This window comes from Sapajus apella, unplaced genomic scaffold (assembly GCF_009761245.1).
Source record: "Sapajus apella isolate SASKATOON/1434 unplaced genomic scaffold, GSC_monkey_1.0 scaffold63, whole genome shotgun sequence".
Classification (NCBI taxonomy): Eukaryota; Metazoa; Chordata; class Mammalia; order Primates; family Cebidae; genus Sapajus; species Sapajus apella.
In genome coordinates, this window is record NW_022437003.1 from 9,737,124 (window position 1) to 9,757,275 (window position 20,152).

General features: G+C 44.9%; 1 pseudogene; it reads left to right on the forward strand.

Moving 5' to 3' along the window:
- The first annotated feature begins 13,808 nt into the window (after positions 1-13,808).
- On the forward strand, positions 13,809-14,348 carry LOC116529801 (annotated as a pseudogene).
- The last annotated feature ends 5,804 nt before the right edge of the window (positions 14,349-20,152 follow it).

The following is a 20,152-nucleotide window of genomic DNA, read 5'->3' on the forward strand; positions in this document are numbered from 1 at the left end:
TTTTTTTTTTTTTGAGACGGAGTTTCACTCTTGTTACCCAGGCTGGAGTGCAATGGCGCGAACTCGGCTCATCGCAACCTCCGCCTCCTGGGTTCAGGCAATTCTCCTGCCTCAACCTCCGGAGTAGCTGGGACTACAGGCACGCGCCACCATGCCCAGCTGATTTTTTGTATTTTCAGTAGAGACGGGGTTTCACCATGTTGACCAGGATGGTCTCGATCTCTTGACCTCGTGATCCACCGGCCTCGGCCTTCCAAAGTGTTGGGATTACAGGCGTGAGCCACCGCACCCAGCTTTTTTTGCATTTTACTAGAGACAGGGTTTCACCGTGTTGGCCAGAATGATCTCGATCTCCTGACCTCGTGATCTGCCTGTCTCGGCCTCCCAAAGTGCTGGAATTATAGACAGAAGCCACTCTGCCGGCCACAAACAGATGTTTTTACACTTGTCTTCATGGCAGCTTTATTCATAATAGCCAAAAGATCGAAGCCACCCAAATGTCCATCAGTGAATGAATAGACAAATAAAATATATATTTGGGTGGGGTGTGGTCGCTCACACCTGTAATCCCAGCACTTGTAGGCTGGGGCAGGTGGATCACTTAATGTCAGGAGTTTGAGACCAGCCTGACCAAAATGGTGAAACCCCATCTCTATGAAAAATACTAAAATTAGCTGAGCGTGGTGGTTTGTGCCTGTAATCTCAGCTACTCAGGAGGCCGAGGCAGGAGAATCGCTTGAACCCGGGAGGCGGAGGTTGCAGTGAGCCGAGAGCGCACCATTGCACTCCAGCCTGGGTGACAGAGTGAGACTCTGTCTCAAGAAAACAAAAATTAAATAAATAAAAAATAAAATGCATATTTATATAACGAAGAATTATTCAGCCTTAAAATGGAAGGACATTCTGACAACATGTTACAACGTAGATGAAACCTGAGGGCAATATGCTAAGTGAAAGAAGCCAGACATAAAAGGACAAATACTGTATAATTGCGTTTTATTTATTTTTAAAAAATATTTATTTATTTGGAGACAGAGTCTTGCTGTCCTGACTAGGCTGGAATGCAGTGGCATGATCTCAGCTCAGTGCAACCTCTGCCTTCCAGTTTCAAGTGATTCTCCTGCCTTAGCCTTCCAAGTAGCTGGGGTTACAGGTGCCTGCTACCATGCCTGGCCGATTTTTTTTTTTTTTTTGGTATTTTTAGTAGGGACAAGGTTTCCCCATGTTAGCCAGGCTGGTCTCGAACTCTTGTCCTCAGGTGATCCACCCACCTTGGCCTCCCAAAGTGCTAGGATTACAGGCATGAGCCACCACTCCCAGCTCATTTTATTTATTTATTTATTTATTTATTTATTTAAGATGGAGTCTTGCTGTGTTTCCCAGGCTATAGTACAGTGGTGCTATTTTGGCTCACTCCAAACTCTGCCTCCTGGGTTCAAGAAATTCTTGTGCCTACGTTGGTCAGGCTGATCTTGAACTCCTAAGCTCAGGTGAGCCACCCGCTTTGGCCTCCCAAAATGGAGGATTACAGGTGTGAGCTACCACACCCAGCCAACAAGCTTATTTATTATTATTATTATTATTATTTGTGACAGAGTTTCTCTCTTATTGCCCAGGCTAGAGTGCAATGGTGAGATCTTGGCTCACTGCAACCTCCGCCTCCTAGGTTCAAACAATTTTCCTGCCTCTGCCTCCCGAGTAGCTGGGATTATAGGCGTCAGCCACCACATCTGGCTAATTTTGTGTATTTAGTGGAGATGTGGTTTCTCCATGTTGATCAGGCTGGTCTCAAATTCCTGACCTCATGAGATCTGCCTGCCTTGGCCTGCTGAGATTACAGGCGTGAGTCAGTGCGCCTGGCCAACAAGTTTATATTTTGAAAAACTTAATACAGACATCGTCTCCCCTATGAAATCTTCTGACCCCTGCAGTCTGCGATGAGGGTTCCTCCTACAGGACCTACACCCAGCACGGTCTGGTTCTGGCAGTACACCATCTCATCATTTTCTCATATTGTAGGGATGCACACCATATAGAAGGTAAAAACATGCAGTATCTTTCCTATTTAGTTGTTATAACAGTTATGATAACATTGATCAGTTGTATTACACTCATTTGTACTAGGTGTCCTTCTAGATCATAAAATCGTTGAAGACAGGAGCTGTCTCTTTTATCTGTGTGTCTCCTAAGACTCACCAGGCATTTGTCCACATGAGTTTATCAAATAACGAAATGAAGTTAAGTGGATTATTCCTGGACACCTAGAGAGGGAAAGAAACTTTGGAGACTGAGGAGAACATTGCGTCTATGCTCCTGGTACTTGAGAGAGTGTGTATAAAATGCATCGCCAAATTCCTGCACATAGTAGGCATTCAATAAGCCGTGGTTCTTTTCCCTTTTCCCCTCATTTTACAGAGAAAGGAATTGAGACCCACAAAGATGAAGTAATTGGCTCAGAGTTAAATAGCCTGACAACAGAAGAGACAAGCACCGCATCTTCCGGTCTAGTGAGTCCTTTTTTTCCTATAACATGGGAAACATGGAATGTGGGAATGACCCTTGACCCCAACAGCAATAGGTTTACAAATAACTTTTTATTATGGACGTTTCAAACATACTCAAAAGTAGGGAGAACAGCATAATAAGCCCTATATACCCGTCACTCAGCTTCGACCATTGCCAACTCTGTCCATCTTTTCTCATATACGTTTCCTCCAGCCTTTACCCCTACCCCATGCATTTTGAGGCAAATCCTAAACATTTTACAAGTTCTAACTGTATTTTTCATGAAATTTTTTTATGTGTTTAGTCTCTAGAAAGGATGAACTCAGCTGGAAATGATTTCAATCAGATAACATCTCAATTTTTCTATCAAAAGAAATTAGACATCTGATCCTCAAAACACCCACAATATTTATAGACTTTCAGAATCTTGCCTAAGTGTGCATGCCAAAACATAAGTAACAACTGATTCTTAATCTCTAGAGATCAACAGTCTTCTTCCAGCACTTCTTTCTCTGTTGACTTTTCATGCCCCTATAGTATCATTCTCAGCCTGTTTAAATGATCCTCTCCACCCTCCTGCAAATGCCACCCTTTGTGCCTTTCTTTGTATAGTTTTTACATCCTAGAATGCCTTCTTTCTTCCAAAATCCTCCAAGATCATTTCAGGAACTTTACATGACCTAAAACATCCTTAGATGATCTCACCCTTAGAATGACATAGGGTTTGATAGTCATAGCAGTTTTGCACTTCATCATTATTTTATTATTATTATTATTGTTATTATTTTTGAGCGAGAGTCTGGCTCTGTTGCCCAGGCTTGAGTGCAGTGGCATGATCTCAGCTCACTGCAACCTCAGCCTCCTGGGTTCAAGAGGTTCTCCTACCTCAGCCTCTTGAGTAGCTGGGATTACAGGTGTATACCACCACATCTGGCTTTTTTTTTCTTTTTTGGTACTTTTAGTAGAGACAGGGTTTTACCATGTTAGCCCGGCTGATCTCCAACTTTTGACTTCAGGTGATCCACCCACCTCAGCCTCCCAAAGTGCTGGGATTACAGGCATGAGCCACCACGCCTGGCCTGCACTTAATTATTAATTGTTGTGCATGTATCAGCTTTGCCTTCTTAACAAGATTTCAGGTTCCTTGATGACAAAGATTTTGTCTTAAAACTTAAAAAAAAGGCCGGGCGCGGTGGCTCACGCTTGTAATCCCAGCACTTTGGGAGGCCGAGGTGGGTGGATCACGAGGTCAAGAGATCGAGACCATCCTGGTCAACATGGTGAAACCCCGTCTCTACTAAAAATACAAAAATTAGCTGGGCATGGTGGCGCACGCCTGTAGTCCCAGCTACTCGGGAGGCTGAGGCAGGAGAATTGCCTGAACCCAGGAGGCGGAGGTTGCGGTGAGCCGAGATCGCGCCATTGCACTCCAGCCTGGGTAACAAGAGCAAACCCCCGTCTAAAAAAAAAAAAAAAAAAAAAAAAATTTTTTTTTAGCCTGGGCAATATTGTTAAACCCCATCACTACACAAAAAGTACAATACAAAAAAATGCAATAAATTTACCCGGTGTGGTGGCATGCACCTGTATTTCTAGCTACTTGGGAGACTGAAGCAGGAGGATCACCTGAACCCAGGGAGGTGGAGGCTGCAGTGAACCATGATCGCGCCAGTGTATTCCAGCCTGACCGACAGAGTGAAACCTCATTTCAAAAATCAAAAACAGAGCTGGGCACAGTGGCTCACGCCTGTAATCCCAGCACTTTGGGACACCGAGGCGGGTGGATCACCTGAGGTCAGGAGTTCAAGACCAGCCTGACCAATATGGTGAAACTCCATTAAAAAATAAATAAATAAATAAAATTAAATTTAAAAAAGTAAAAAACAGAAACAAATGTTTTTTGTGTGTGGATATTTCCTCTCATTCCTCCTACCCCTGTTCTAAGACCACTGAGGGTGGGGAAGCATGTACTGAGTTGCTCATCATAGTTTGTTGATGAATCTTTGCACATTCACATTTTGGGTCGTTCATATACTCTTTTTTTTTTTTTTTTTTTTTTGAGACGGAGTCTTGCTCTGTTGCCAGGCTGCAGCGCAGTGGCACAGTCTCAGCTCACTGCAACCTCCACCTCCCGGGTTCAAGTGATCCTTCCACCTCAGCCTCCCGAGTAGCTGGGACTACAGGAGCATACCACCATGCCTGGCTAATTTTTGTATTTTTAGTAGAGACGGGGTTTCACCATGGTGGCCAGGATGGTCTCCATCTCTTGACCTTGTGATCTGCCCGCCTCGGCCTCCCAAAGTGCTGGAATTACAGGCATGAGCCACCCCTCCTGGCCTACTTTTTGTATTTTTAGTAGAGACAGGGTTTCACCATGTTGGCTAGGTTGGTCTTGAACTCCTGACCTCAAGTGATCCGCCTGTTCCATCTCCCAAAGTGCTGGGATTATAGGTGTGAGCCATCGCAACTGGCCACTATCTTAACTATTTTTAAGTGTACAGCTCAGTGACATTAAGTCCATTCACATTATTATGTGACCATTGCATCCATCTAACAAAAGAATGGTTTTCATTTTCCAGAATTGAAACTCTGTGTCCACTAAATACTAACTGCCCATTCACTCCTCTCCCCAGCCCCTGGCAACCACCATTCCATTTTCTGTCTTTATGAATTTGCTATTCCAGATACCTCATATGAGTGGAAACAGACAGTATTTGTCCTCTTATGTTTGGCTTATTTCATTCAGCACAGTGTCCTCAATGTTCATTCAGGTTGTAGCATGTGTCAAAACGGTTTGCTGTTGTTGTTGCTCTTTCTCCTAGAGATAAGATCTAACTCTGTCACTCAGGCAGGAGTGCAGGGGCAAGATCATGGCTCATGGCAGCCTCGACCTCCTGGACTTAAGCGATCCTTCCTACCCCAGTCTCCTGAGTAGCTGGGACTACAGGCATGTGCCACCGAACCCAGCTAATTTTCTATTTTTTGTAGAGATGGGGTCTCGCTATGTTGCCCAGGCTGGTTGAAACTCCTGGCCTCAAGTGTTCCTTCTACCTAGGCCTCCCAAAGTGCTGGGATTACAGGCATGAGCTGCTGAGCCTGGCCTGTTTGTTTCTTTTCCTTCTTTCCTTCTTTCCTTCCCTCCTTCCTTCCTTCCTTCCTTCCTTCCTTCCTTCCTTCCTTCCTTCCTCCCTCCCTCCCTCCCTCCCTCCCTTCCTCCCTTCCTCCCTTCCTCCCTTCCTCCCTTCCTCCCTCCCTCCCTCCCTCCCTCCCTTCCTCCCTCCCTCCCTCCCTCCCTGCCTCCCTGCCTCCCTCTCTCCCTCTCTCCCTCTCTCCCTCTCTCCTTCCCTCCCTCCCTTTCTCTTTCTTTCTTGGGGTAGTAATTGTTTTGGGTTTTGTTTTAAAAAAAAAGGGAGGGGGCTGGGCGCGGTTGCTCACACCTGTAATCCCAGCACTTTGGGAGGCCAAGGTGGCAGATCACGAGGTCAAGAGATCAAGACCATCCTGGCCAACATGGTGAAACCATGTCTTTACTAAAAAATACAAAAATTAGCTGGGCGTGGTGGCATGCGCCTGTAGTCTCAGCTACTTGAGGCAGGAGAACTGCTTGAACCCAGGAAGCTGAGGTTGCAGTGAGCCGAGAACGTGTCACTGCACTCCAGCCTGGCAACAGAGCGAGACTCTGTCTCAAAAAAAAGAGAGCAATTTGATTTTTTAGAAATCCACACAAATATTTATTGACGAAATGATAAAAAGTCTGGGAATTGCTTCAAGATGTCCTCGTGGGGTGAGTGGGTGGGGGTCCAGTTGAAATAAGATGGGCCATACGTTATTAAATGTTGCAGCTTTGTGACAGGTGCATAGGGGAGTCATTATATGATAGCTATGTTGATCAATGTTTGACAGTTTTTTTTTTTTTAAGATGGGGTTTCACCATGTTGGCCAGGCTGGTCTCAAACTCCTAACCCCAGGTGATTTGCCTACCTTGGCCTCCCAAAGTGCTAGGATTACAGATGTCAGCCACCACACCCAGCTGACACCTTTCATACTTAATTATTAAAAAGCACACAAACCAGTGGCTCACGCCTGTAATCCCAGCACTTTAGGAGGCCGGGGCGGGCAGATCACAAAGTCAGGAGTTCAAGACCAGCCTGACCAACATGGTAAAACCCCATCTCTACTAAAAATACAAAAGTTAGCCAGGTTCACTGGGGAACCTGAAGGAAAAAAAAAATTAGCCGGGCGTGGTGGCATGTGCCTGTAATCCCAGCTACTCAGGAGGCTGAGGCAGGAGAATTGCTTGAACCCGGGAGGCAGAGGTTGCAGTGAGCCAAGATTGCACCACTACACTCCAGCCTGGGTGACCGAGCAAGACTCCGTCTCAAAAAAGAAAGCACACACACTTGTATCTGGAAGGGCATGTGCTGGTCCTTTAACACTGTTCTCCTGAAATGTGACCCCCTCCCTCTTTTCATTTGCAATAAGGACATTTGTGGTCCTGGAGGATGGTGTCTGTTCTCTGCTGAAGCAGGACGGGAGCCTGTCCAGAACTGTTTACACTGGCCTTTGGGCCCAGTGATACAATGCCAAGGTTGCATATAAATCAGGTACCCCTTAGCCACTCTCACTGATGGATTTATCTGGCTGTGCTGCTTAGAATTTGGGTAGGTGTTTAGAATCCAGACACACAAAGTCAGAGGATTTGTCCTTGTGCCCTTGCCTGGCATGCATGGATTTGTTCAGCATTATCCAGGCTGGCTGAGAGGGGCCTATGCAAGTCATACCAGGTGACCCTCCCGGTACACTCCATCTTCATCTGGGGCTTGTCAACTGTCGGGGGAGTTTAGCTGAGGGGAGTGGAGGGGAGGGCTGGTAAACAAACAAACAAAACCAGCCTCATTGTATTAAACTCCTTAAGAGCCTTGGTCCATCCTGGGGGTGTGGGGAGTAGAAAGTAAATTGCTTCTCTTTAGGAGTTGAATTAACTCTTTCAGGCCAATAGAATTAGTTCAGTAATTACTGTCCCCTTGCCTTAGGATTTCCCGGAATGGTATTTTTAATGAGCCACGTCTCCCTATTGCTACCGCTGCCACAATTTAACAGAATTGACTGGTAAACTCAGCCAACAACAGGTTTGACTAATTTTTTTTTCTCAGAATAGACCAGGTGTTCTTGTGAAGGGATCAATTGACTGCTTGTTTCAGAACTGAGAAGGCGCAACCTCATTAGAGGCCGCCAGTAGATGAGCCCTCTAATCCTTATTCATTTTCAGAGCAAGAATTGTAGTGTCTTGCACTCCAGCCGGTCAGCGAGCCTTTTGTGTTGCTATCAAGTCTGAGTTCCTTGTTTCCAATTTGCTACATAATTTCTCTTCTGGCTTGTAGCTTCGGAGAAAAGGAGTAACAGTAAGCAAGTTTTAACTGACAGGTTTTGAAACCTGAAAGTTAAACATCTAGACAGGTTAGCAGTTGCCTTTAAAAAGCTTTAAAGAAGATTGCAGTTGAATTGATTTTCAACTTCGCAGGCAGCCGTGTTTATAATTGAACAGCTCTGAAATTCCAAGAAAAGGTCTACTTTTATTTGCTAAATATCTCATCTCCTTCTGCAGCACAGAAGGTTGGAGAAATGGGGAAAAAATAAGGATTAGTATGTAAAAGTAATCTTGGGAAGTTTTAAGGACTTCTCTCCACTCTCTTTTAAGCAGAAAAGTAGAGAATGTCCCTACAATGGTCTTTTAAAGAGAAGGTGCCTAAGACAGAAGGGTTGACGCCTGAAGTAGGTTAGTAAATGGCTCCCATTTGAGAGATAAATTTACTCGGAGACCATTGGAGTGTCGTTTAGTACCTTGGAAGAGATAATTAAACCAAATATTAGCCTGGTGTCTTGAAAGGGTTAACTCATCTCTCAAGGCCATGCAGTTGATTTCTAGAGAGCACTTTATTCACCTCCCCTAATCCCAGGATGGAGCCCTTTGTCCCCAGCTCCTCTGAGCTGGGGCTGTACAGCTCGAATCAAACACAATGGACTACCCAAAGACTTAAGCGCCTTGAGTATCCGGCTGTGTTCTGCACAATTCCCCCAAGGAGGCTACAGTCTGTTGTATGTTAGCGCACAAATTTGTCATGTATGTAGCTGCTGTGTGCTGGTCAGCTCTTAATAAAGCCATACATTCATAAAGGCAGGAAGGCACCGTTCCTCGGTGTGTGGGCTTTGGAATCAGGCACATTCAGGTTTGGATGCTGACCCTGATCGTTACTAGCTGGGTGACCTTGGGCACGTTATTTAGCAACTCTAAAGGTTAGTTTCTTTCTCTACAAAATGGGACGATGGGACTACATCCCTCCCAGGGAGCTAAGACCTCGAGGAGGAAGGCCCAGGGAGTGTTTGTTGACTGAAGGCTTGTTTTGTGTCTCAGGGCCTAGTGCTGAATGAGCTCTCCATGGGTGTGAGCTACTGCTGTTATTATTGTTGTGAAATCTTCCCTGTCTTCTCCGTGAAGTCTCTATGGGGTCCCCTAGAAACAGCTAATGACTCCCTACTGTGTTCCCATCACAATTTGCAGGTGCCACTAGCATAGCTCTTACCACGTTGTATTAGATATAACTGCTTGTTTCCCCCACCCTGACAGTTCTTGTAGAAATGAAAACAATGCCTGGCATAGAGGAGGTGATCAATAAATGTAACTTCATTTTATTTATTGAGAGTCTGACTTGGAGCGGGGCGGTACACGCCTGTAACCCCAGCACTTCGAGAGGCCAAGGTGGGCGGATCACCTGAGTTCGAGATCAACGTGGAAAAATCCTGTCTCTACTAAAAAAATGCAAAATTAGCCAGGTGTGATGGCACATGCCTGTAATCTGTGCTACTAGGGAGGCTGACGCAGGAGAATCACTTGAACCTGGGAGGCGGAGGTTGCTGTGAGCCGAGATTGCACATTGTACTCCACCCTGGGCAACAAGAGCAAAACTTCGTCTCAAAAAAAAAAGTGTCTGAATTAATAGACACATCTTTTTCCAACAAATGCTCATTGGATGTCTACTGCAAGTAGATACTATTGTTTTCCCCATTTTTTTTTTTTTTTTTTTGAGACAGAGTTTCAGTCTTGTTACCCAGGCTGGAGTGCAATGGTGCGATCTCGGCTCACCGCAACCTCCGCCTCCTGGGTTCAGGCAATTCTCCTGCCTCAACCTCCTGAGTAGCTAGGATTACAGGCACGCGCCACCATGCCCAGCTAATGTTTTGTATTTTTAGTAGAGACGGGGTTTCACCATGTTGACCAGGATGGTCTCGATCTCTTGACCTCGTGATCCACCCGCCTCGGCCTCCCAAAGTGCTGGGATTACAGGCTTGAGCCACCGCTCCCAGCTTGTTTTCCCCATTTTATAATGGAGGAAAAGAAGGCTTGATGTAGTCAAAGTTACTCAAAGCGAACTAGAAGTAAGGGATAGAGCTAGGATTCAAACCCAAGTGTGTGAGAGCTGGGACAATATGCTGTTGATCTTTGCATACTTATTTTTTTAATTTTTATTTTTTCAGAGATGTTGGGGGGGGGGCATCTCACTACTTTGCCCAGGCTGGTCTCGAACTCCTGGGCTCAAGGAATCCTCCCACTTCAGCCTCCCAAGGTGCTGGGATTATAGGCGTGAGCCAACTAACCCTGCCCTTGATCTTTGCATTCTTAGCACCTAGTGGAATTCCTAACACTTGGCGAATGCTCCATAAATACGGAATGCAATGGATGCTTTAGAGTTAGCTGTCATTCTTCATCCTGCCAAGCTGGAAAAGACCCAATGACTCTTGTTTTTGTTTTATTTTGTTTTTTTTCTTTGAGACCGAGTATCATTCTTGTTGCCCGGGCTGGAGTGCAGTGGTGCGACCTTGGCTCACTACAACCTCTGCCTCCCAGGTTCAAGTGTTTCTCCTGCCTCAGCCTCCCAAGTAGCTGGAATTACAGGCACCTGCCATTACCACCTGCTAATTTTTTGTATTTTTAGTAGAGACAGGGTTTCACCACATTGGCCAGGCCTGGTCCCAAACTCCTGACCTCAGGTGATCCACCAGCCCCAGCCTCCCAAAGTGCTGGGATTACAGGCATGAGCCACCGTGCTTGGCCTCCAATGACTCTTCTCAGATCTGTTCTTTGTGCTGGTTTTTTGGCTCTTTGTTCTCAGATCCAGTCCTCACACTGCCCCTGATTTTGTCTGGATCATGCACAAGGGGTTGGTCTGCAAACGGCATGGTCTAGGCTCCCTCCTCAACTGGCTCCCAGCTAGGTTCCACCAATGGGAGGCCGCCCAGCGGGAGATAACCATGGAGGCAACACAGCCACAGTCAAAGATGCTGCCTAAAACAGAGAGGAAGGGAAGAACTACTCTGACTTTTTCCTTCTTCCTGTATCCTTCCTCCCTTATCTCCTTTCAGGGCCTCACGCTGACTGACCATAGTTGGATTCCAGCTGGTAAGACAGCCTGAGGAATAAAGTTTTCTCCGGCAAGGCCGGGCGCAGTGGCTCATGCCTGTAATCCTAGTACTTTGGGAGGCTGAGGTGGGTGGATCACCTGAGGTCAGGAGTTCAAGACCAGCCTGGCCATCATGGTGAAACCCTGTCTTAAAAAAAAAGAAAAAAAAGTTTGCTCAGGCGAATTCCTCTGTGATGCAGGGGTGCAGTGAACGGATCTGAGAGCAGTCAAGCAAACTGTTCCTCCTCTCTAGGTACAAGTTTTTTCCAATCCGGAGCTTTGTTAGATACAGAAGGTTCTGAATTGGGAGGGGCTATCTGGAAGAGTAGATGGTGGTGGGTGGGGAAGAGGGCAGAAATCCTCTCTCTCTTTTTTTGTTTTTTTGAGACAGAGTCTTGCACTGTCCCCCCGGGCTGGAGTGAAATGGCTTGATCTCGGCTCACTGCAACCTCCATCTCCTGGGTTCAAGTGATTCTCCTGCCTCAGCCTCCTGAGTAGCTGGGATTACAGGCATGTGCCACCATGCCTGGCTAATTTTGTATTTTTTTAAATAGAGATGGGGTTTCTCCATGTTAGCCAGGCTGGTCTTGAATTCCTGACCTCAAGTGGTCTGTCCGCCTTGGCCTCCCAAAGTGCTGGAATTACAGACATGAGCAACTACACCCGGCCAAAGTGTATCTTAAAGCAGAGGCTGATACATGTTTTTAACTTGCACATTTTGTTTTTTTAATATACCATTTACCCTGTGAAAAATGGTCACTTATCTGGAAGATGTTGTATTCACTTAAGACTCCCACTAGAGTGGCCACAGGAACATTGTTCATGAATTTGTGGCAGAATGAGACTCATCAATAGCTCACCTAATAAATATAGATTAAAAGGATATCCAATATCTGCCTTAAACCCACAAAGGAATATAAATTTGCAGCAAGAGATCAAGACTCTAATGAAGGCAGCAGGAGATGGCTTTAAAGACAATTCCCTGTTGCAACTTGATGATGAAAATCAGTCTTAACTGTGCATTTAATTTCTTTTGTGGGTTCAAAGCAGATCCCTAAAGTTTTATTCGAGGAAGGTTAATCGTGGTAGTCTCTGGAGTATATAATGCTTCTATTATTGGGTAGAGTGAGTAAAAGATATTTGTGTGAATAATATTTTGCCTTTTTAAAGTGAGGTGTTATGTAGAAAAAAAAAAAGAACCTGCCAAAATACTATCTTTGTGGACATCTTTGAAGAAATAAATGTGGGAAAAGATGTAGGGTTCATTAATACACAGCATTTCTTTGTTAAAAAAAAAAAATGCCTTCCTAACTTTCCACAAAACCCATGTTTCCTAAGCAAAATTCTGTATATTAAATATGGAAAGGAACCTTATTTTTAAATAAAAAGGAAATAAGGAAATAAGAGCAACGACAAAACTTTTTCCTTGATGAGGTGGTAGAGACCTATTTAATGCAGAACAACATTTTAGAAGTCCATGGCAGGTTCATAAAATTTTTGCATTCTTTCTTTCCTTTTTTCTTATTGATTTCCCTTTTTGGCCTTCTCTGTGCCTTTCAGGAGTAGCTTAAATTGTCAAATATGCCATACTTTATTGACTTTCCCGCCTTCTGTGATCCTCTGTGCTCAGCTTCCCAAGTAGCTGAGACCACAGGTTGCACACCACTATGCCTAGCTAATTTTTATTCATTTTCATTTTTGTAGAGATGAGGTCTTGCTATGTTGCCCAGGATTCATCTTCTCCTCTTGCTTCCTCTTTATTTCTCTCTAGCTCTAAGCCAGAAGTCTTCCCACTTCACTATGCATAAGGATCAAATGAGAATTTGAGTTAGAAATGCAGTGATTTCTGGGCTGCGCACAGTGGCTCACGCCTGTAATCCCAGCGCTTTGGGAGGCCAAGGCGGGTGGATCGCTTGAGGTCAGGAGTTCGAGACCAGCCTGGCCAACATGGTGAAACCGTGTCTCTACTAAAAATACAAAAATTAGCTGACGTGGTGGGGCACTCCTGTAATCCCAGCTATTTGGGAGGCTGAGACTGGAGACTCGCCTGAACCTGGGATGCAGAGGTTGCAGTGAGCCGAGATCCTGTCACTCCACTCCAGCCTGGGTGACAGAGCGAGACTCCATCTCAAAAAATAAAAATAAAAAAAACCCCCAAAATTTAGTGATTTCTGTGTTGCCATTCAGGAATCTTGAGTTTTGCCAAACACTCTAAGTATTGCTGTTGTAGGTGTTGAGATATACTATTAGGTTATGGAGTAAGATGTGAGCTTTCACCAGGGTATTTTCATTTTATTAAGAGAAGAATGAATCTTTAATTGTAGAATTACAGGCCCCAGTAATCCTTGTGGCTAGAGGGTTTCTTCCGAGGAGGAGCTTAGCCTCCTGACAGATTCTATTGTAAGTCCTCCAGTTCTCCTTGCTTCCCTCTGGCTCACTCTTTACCCCTACTAATTAACAGACCCGATCGGGGGTGGGGCCACTGAGGTCTAAGGATATTATCAATCTATGGTTTAGAATTCAAGGGCTTGGCGAATCACTCTTTGGTAGATGACTTTTTAGCTGCGTTAGGTTTTGAAAATTTAACACAAGCTAAAAAGTAATCAACGTCTATATTCACAACTTGCCTTACAAGAGGTTCCTTCTGTAACCTGAGTTAAAGGAAATTGGTTTTTAACAGTGGCTCCATTCGTCAACATTGCTAAAATTCCACCATTACAAATGATGGCCTTTGGACCCTGGAAAATTGTTAGGACTCAAAAGTCTAACAATTAACAATGCACCACACACTTCTAGGTCAATGTCACCTTAAACTGGAGCCAGTGAACATTTTGGTGGTAGTCTAGGATGACTGGAATTAGGACCATAAAAAGGGGCGGTGAGGGCGGAGAGAACTCCACGAAGGCCTCTGGCACACTACGAGAGTTCAAGGTGGTGGGTCGCTGCCTGCCCACCCCCAAATGCCACACACCGCCCCTCTACCGCCTGCGAATCTTTGTGCCTGATCACGTGGTCGCCAAGTCGCGCTTCTGGTACTTCGTATCTCAGTTAAAGAAGATGAAGAGGTCTGCTGGGGGCAGGTGTTTGAGAAGTACCCCCTGCGGGTGAGGAACTTCGGCATCTGGCTGCGCTATGACTCCCGGAGCGGCACCAACATGTACTGGGAATACTGGGCGCTGTCACCCAGTGCTACCGAGACATGGGCGCCCGAGCCCACTCCACCCAGATCATGAAAGTGGAGGAGATCGCAGCCAGCAAGTGCCGCCGGCCTGCCATTAAGCAGTTCCACGACTCCAAGATCAAGTTCCCGCTGCACCACCGCGTCCTGCGCAGTCAGCACAAGCTACGCGTCACCACCAAGAGGCCCAACACCTTCTTCTAGGTGCTGGGCCCTCGCCCGTGTGTGCCCAAATAAACCCAGGAACGCCCCAGTAAAAAAAAAAAAAAAAAAAAAAAAGTGGAAAAGAATAGGAGAAAGAGGAGTTTTTATTTACTCTGAACACATAAAAAAAAAATATTTAAATTAAAATTGGCTCATGCCTGTAATCCCAGCACTTTGAGAGGCCAAGGCGGGTGGATCACCTGAGGTCAGGAGTTGGAAACCAGCCTGGCCAATATGGTGAAACCCCGTCTCTACTAAAAATACAAAGATTAGCTGGGCATGATGGGGGGCACCTGTGATCTCAGCTACTCAGGAGGCTGAGGCAAGAGAATCGCTTGAACCTGGGAGGTGGAGGTTGCAGTGAGCCAAGATTGCGACACTGTACTCCAGCCTGGTGGTCAGAGTGAGACTCCGTCTCAAAAAAGAAAAATTTAACAAATTAAATCAAAAAAAAAAAAAAAAGTAAGAATGGCTTTTTGGATGAATCTCATACAAACTCTGAAAGACTTTTGACCAGGCAGAGTGGCTCATGCCTGTAATTCCAGCACTTTGGGATGCCCAGGTGGGTGGATCACCTGAGCTCAGGAGTTTGAGACCAGCCTGGCCAACATGGCAAAACCCATCTCTACCAAAAATGCAAACATTAGCCAGGCATGGGTAAGCACCTGTGGTCCTAGCTACTTGGAGGGGCTGAGGCTGGAAGATCCCTTGAGCTAGGGAGGCAGAGGTTGCCGTGAGCCAAGATCGCACCATTGCACTCCAGCTTGGGTGGCAGAGCAAGACTGTCTCAAAAAAGAAATGTATGTTTATTCTATATGTTTTCTTTTTTCAAGCAAGAGATCAGGTAATCTTTTCTGATAACAATATACAGTAAGATAACAGCAGATACTTTTAGTATGATGCAATACCATATTGAAATTAATTACAAATATCAGTTTTAAATATTAATGTCTACTGTACCCAGTTTGGGATCTTAGGAGAAAATATTCAACATAATTTAAAATCCCGAGACTGGGCTTGGTGGCTCTCATATGCAATCCCATCATTTTGGGAGGCCAAGGTGGGTGGATCGCTTGAATTCAGGAGTTGGAGACTAGCCTGGGCAACATGGTGAAACCCTGTCTCTACAAAAAAATACAAAAATTAGCTGGGCATGCTGACGTGCATGCCTGTGGTCCCAGCTACTTGGGAGGCTATTGCAGGAGAATCGCTTGAGCCAGGGAGGTGAAGGTTGCAGTGAGCCGAGATGGCACCACTGCACTCCAGCCTGGGTGGCAGGAATGGAAGAAACCCTGTCTCAAAAACAAAACAAAATAAAAATATGAAATTATTATAGAAAAGGATATTTTCAGGTTAGAAGTGTGTATTTGAATCATGCAAGTTGTACTAAATTATGCTGAAGCTGTAAAAAACTCTGAAAATGATCTCCTTTTGGGCAGTTATAGAAATAACTTCTTTGAGGAGTCACAGATTGACCTTTATTTTTCTCCCTCTATTCTCTCTTTCTCTCTTACCTAGGTCAGTAAATTTTCTTTCTTTCTTTCTTTCTTTTTTTTTTTTTTTTTTGAGATGGAGTTTTGCTCTTGTTGCCCAGGCTGGAGTGCAATGGTGGGATTTCAGTTCATCACAATCTCCGCCTCCTGGGTTCAAGCGATTCTCCTGCCTCAGCCTCCTGAGTAGCTGGGATTACAGGCATGCATTACCACACACAGCTAATTTTGTATTTCAGTAGAGATGTGGTTTCTCTTTGTTGGTTAGGCTGGTCTCGAACTCCCAACCTCAGGAGATCTGCCCGCCTCGGCCTCCCAAAGTGCTGGGATTATAGGCAGGAGCCACCGTGCTGACCTTTGAACTGCTTGTTTTTAATGTTTAGTCTGAGACAAGGTGAAGGGGAAGGAAATTTCCCCTAAAACCACAGTAACAATTGTATTATAGTAGATTGAAACTTTCTGTTGAGGCCGGGCATGGTGGCTCACACCTGTAATCCCAGCTCTTTGGGAGGCCGAAGCGGGTGGATCACTTGAGGTCAAGAGTTTGAGACCAGCCTGGACAACACAGTAAAACCCCTTTTCTACTAAACATACAAAAACTAGCCAGGTGTGGTGGTGCATGCCTGTGGTCCCAGCTACCTGGGAGGCTGAGGAATGAGAATCACTTGAACCCAGGAAGCAGAGGTTGCAGTGAGATGAGATTGCACCACTCCACTACAGCCTGGGCAACAAAGTGAGACTCCATATCAAAAAATAAAAATAAATAAAATAAATTTTAAAAGTCACTTTTTAAATTCCATTTGACCCAGCAATCCCATTACTGGGTACATATCCAAAGGATTATAAATCGTTCTACGATAAGGACACATGCACACAAATGTTCATTGCAGCACTGTTTACAATAGCAAAGACCTGGAACCAACCCAAATGCCCATCGATGATAGACTGGACAGGGAAAATGTGGCATATATACACCATGGAATACTATGCAGCCATCAAAAACGATGAGTTTGTTTCCTTTGTAGGGACATGGATGAACCTGGAAACCATCATTCTCAGCAAACTGACACAAGAACAGAAAATCAAACACCACATGTTCTCACTCATAGGCGGGTGTTGAACAATGAGAACACATGGACACAGGGAGGGGAGCATCACACACTGGGGTTGGTAGGGGGGAAATAGGGGAGGGACAGTGGGGGGTGGGGAGTTGAGGAGGGATAGCATGGGGAGAAATGCCAGATATAGGTGATGGGGAGGAAGGCAGCAAATCACACTGCCATGTGTGTACCTATGCAACAATCTTGTATGTTCTTCACATGTACCCCAAAACCTAAAATGCAATTAAAAAAAAAAAGATATTTAAAAATATTTTAAAAAGTCACTTTCTACAACTTGTTTTACATGGAAGCACAAGTTGCTGAACTGTGAAGGATTCTGGTAAGATATGTTGTAGGCATGGCAAATGACCAATTCTTATACAAGGAATTAAGGCTGCAACAATTTGAGCCATGTATGTTTATGTGAAATCAGATTTCTTTTTTCAAGAAAATTTATGGAATTTGCATTCTTATTTTTTGTTTGTTTGTTTTGAGACAGAGTCTTGCTCTGTCGTCCAAGCTGGAGTGCAGTGGTGTGATCAGCTCACCAGCACTTCCGCCTCCCGGGTTCAAGTGATTCTTCTGCCTCAGCCTCCTGAGTAGCTGGGACTACAGACACGTGTCACCATGCCTGGTTAATTTTTTGTATTTTTAGTAGAGACGGGGTTTCACTATGTTGGCCAGGCTGGTCTCAAACTCCTGACCTCGTGATCCACCTGACTTGCCCTCCAAAAGTGCTGGGATTACAGGTGTAGGCCACTGCACCCGGCCTGTGTTCTTATTGTGTAGGCTCTAAGCTACAGTAATAAGTGCAAACAAGTGTGTTCAACTGTGGATATGATGTTGATCCTCTATCCAAGCCACCAAGTGTGTGCGTTTTGCTGGGAGAATTACACACTCTGCAACAGCCCCTCGAACACCAATACCCGGGCACGGGTGTAATGGGAAACATTTGAGTCTGCTCGCAAAGATTTGCTCAGTGTGAAATCTGTTCCTAACACAATGGTCAGATCGAAAGGAGTTTCATTACATGGCTAGGCATTTCTCCTTTCTTTGGGGAATATAAAAGGTGAATGCAATACTTTCCAGTTTAAAGTTACCGCAAAACTTCATCATCGTAACCTCAAAATCTACTCCAAAAATTATAGAGAACCAGAGGCCTTGAGCTGGCTGCAACTGTCTGTTTGATCTTGGTTAAGTTCCAAAAAGCCAGTGAGAGTTCAAAGCAGAGCCAGGGGCGACTCTACACTTTAATCCCTGCTCCTCTTTCCGTTCAACTCTGCACCCCAGCTCTCCATCCTGCAGTATATATCCATTTCAATAACCCTGGACATCGTAGATTCTAGAACAATGAGGAAAGCGTCTCTCCTTATTGATACTGACAGCCCTTTTGGTCAGAAAATGTCCCTCAACAGATGTTAGAAAATGTGGTCATAAACCAGAAAGATATCTGTTACAACTTTTAAGGCCTTTTTATTTCCAACTCTCTACGTTCCATTGGATAAGGTTTAATTTTTTTTCTTTCTTTCTTCAGAAGTCCCTCTTGAGGGTTCAGGATACAGGAAAAGCAGATGCCTGAAGACAAGTTGCTGACTTGGCTTCTACTTAGTAACCCCCCTTTTTTTTTTTTAATTATTTTTTAATTTACTTAATTAATTTATTTTTGAGACAGAGTCGCACTCTGTTGCCCAGGCTGGAGTGCAGTGGCATGATCTCGGCTCACTGCAACCTTCGCCTCCCAGGTTCAAGCGATTCTCCTGCTTCAGCCTCCCGAGTAACTGGGATTACAGGCACGTGGCACCACATTTGGCTAACTTTTGTATTTTTAGTAGAGACGAGGTTTCACCATGTTGATCAGGATAGTCTCGGACACCTGACCTCGTGGCCTCGGCCTTCCAAAGTGGTAGGGTTACAGGAGTGAGCCACCATGCCTGGCCACCCCTTTCTTTTTTTTCTTTTTTGAGATGACGTCTTGCTCTGTTGCCCAGGCTGGAGTGCAGTGGCGTGATATCAGCTCATTGCAACTTCCGCCTCCCGGATTCAAGCGATTCTCCTGCCTCACTCTCCCAAGTAGCTGGGACTACAGGCGCGCACCACCACGCCCAGCTAATTTTTGTATTTTTAGTAGAGACGGGGTTTCTCTGTATTGGTCATCCTGGTCTTGAACTCCTGACCTTACGTGATCCACCCCCATGGGCCTCTGAAAGTGCTGGGATTACAGGCATGAGCCCCCTCGCCTGGCCTAGTCACCACTTTCTGATCTTCCCAAGGAGAAACAAAGAATGAACATTAAGGATAAGTATGAAGCAATACTCACAATAAATGAGTTCATTTATTATTCAAGGTACTGTATTTGGAAATTGTATAGTGCCTTATTTTGTTTTCAGTCTAAGCACTCTGGATGTTATTTCAGTACAATCATTTTGTTGGAAGAAGTTTTTAGGTTATTTTAACTCTGGCTAATAAATATATCCCATTGATATTTGAAAGAAGTGAGTTGGACATTGACTTTGACGACCCAGAAGTGAACTGTTGTCTTAGTACTGACCTAGTCCGAAATTGATTTTCTATCACATGGGCAAACCCAGCATAGAAGAATTTGAAATAAAATTCCCAATGATGACAAAATCATTCTTCATAAATAAAAAAAACCGGAGTTTTAACACTGTACTCTAATGCCTTCTTCTTTTCCAAGAAAACTATTCTCTATAACATGAACCAAAGAAGTGTGACAAACAATGGAAAAGGGGAGGAAAATGAATGCAAATGGTATGCTTACCCAGGTGACAGTGATGACAGTTGTATGCGGCTCTGCTTCCGAGTCACCCAGAGCCCAAGTGAGTCTTCCACTTGCTGAAATAAGCATTCTCACCAGGCGCAGTAGCTCAGGCGTGTAATGCCAGCACTTTGGGAGGCCACGTGGCAAGGATTGCTTGAGTCCAAGAGTTCAGGACCAGCCTGGGCAACATAGTGGGACCTTTACTCTACAAAAAATAAACAAAAATGTCTGGGCATGGTGGCTCACGCCTGTAATCCCAGCACTTTGGGAATATAGAAGGTGAACGGGACGAATCTTCTCACCTCAGAGGTGGGAGGATCACCTGAGGTCAGGAGTTTGAGACCAGCCTGGCCAACACGGTAAAACCCCATCTCTACTGAAAATAGAAAAAAAATTAGCCAGGTATGGTATCATGTACCTGTAGTCCCAGCTACTCGGGA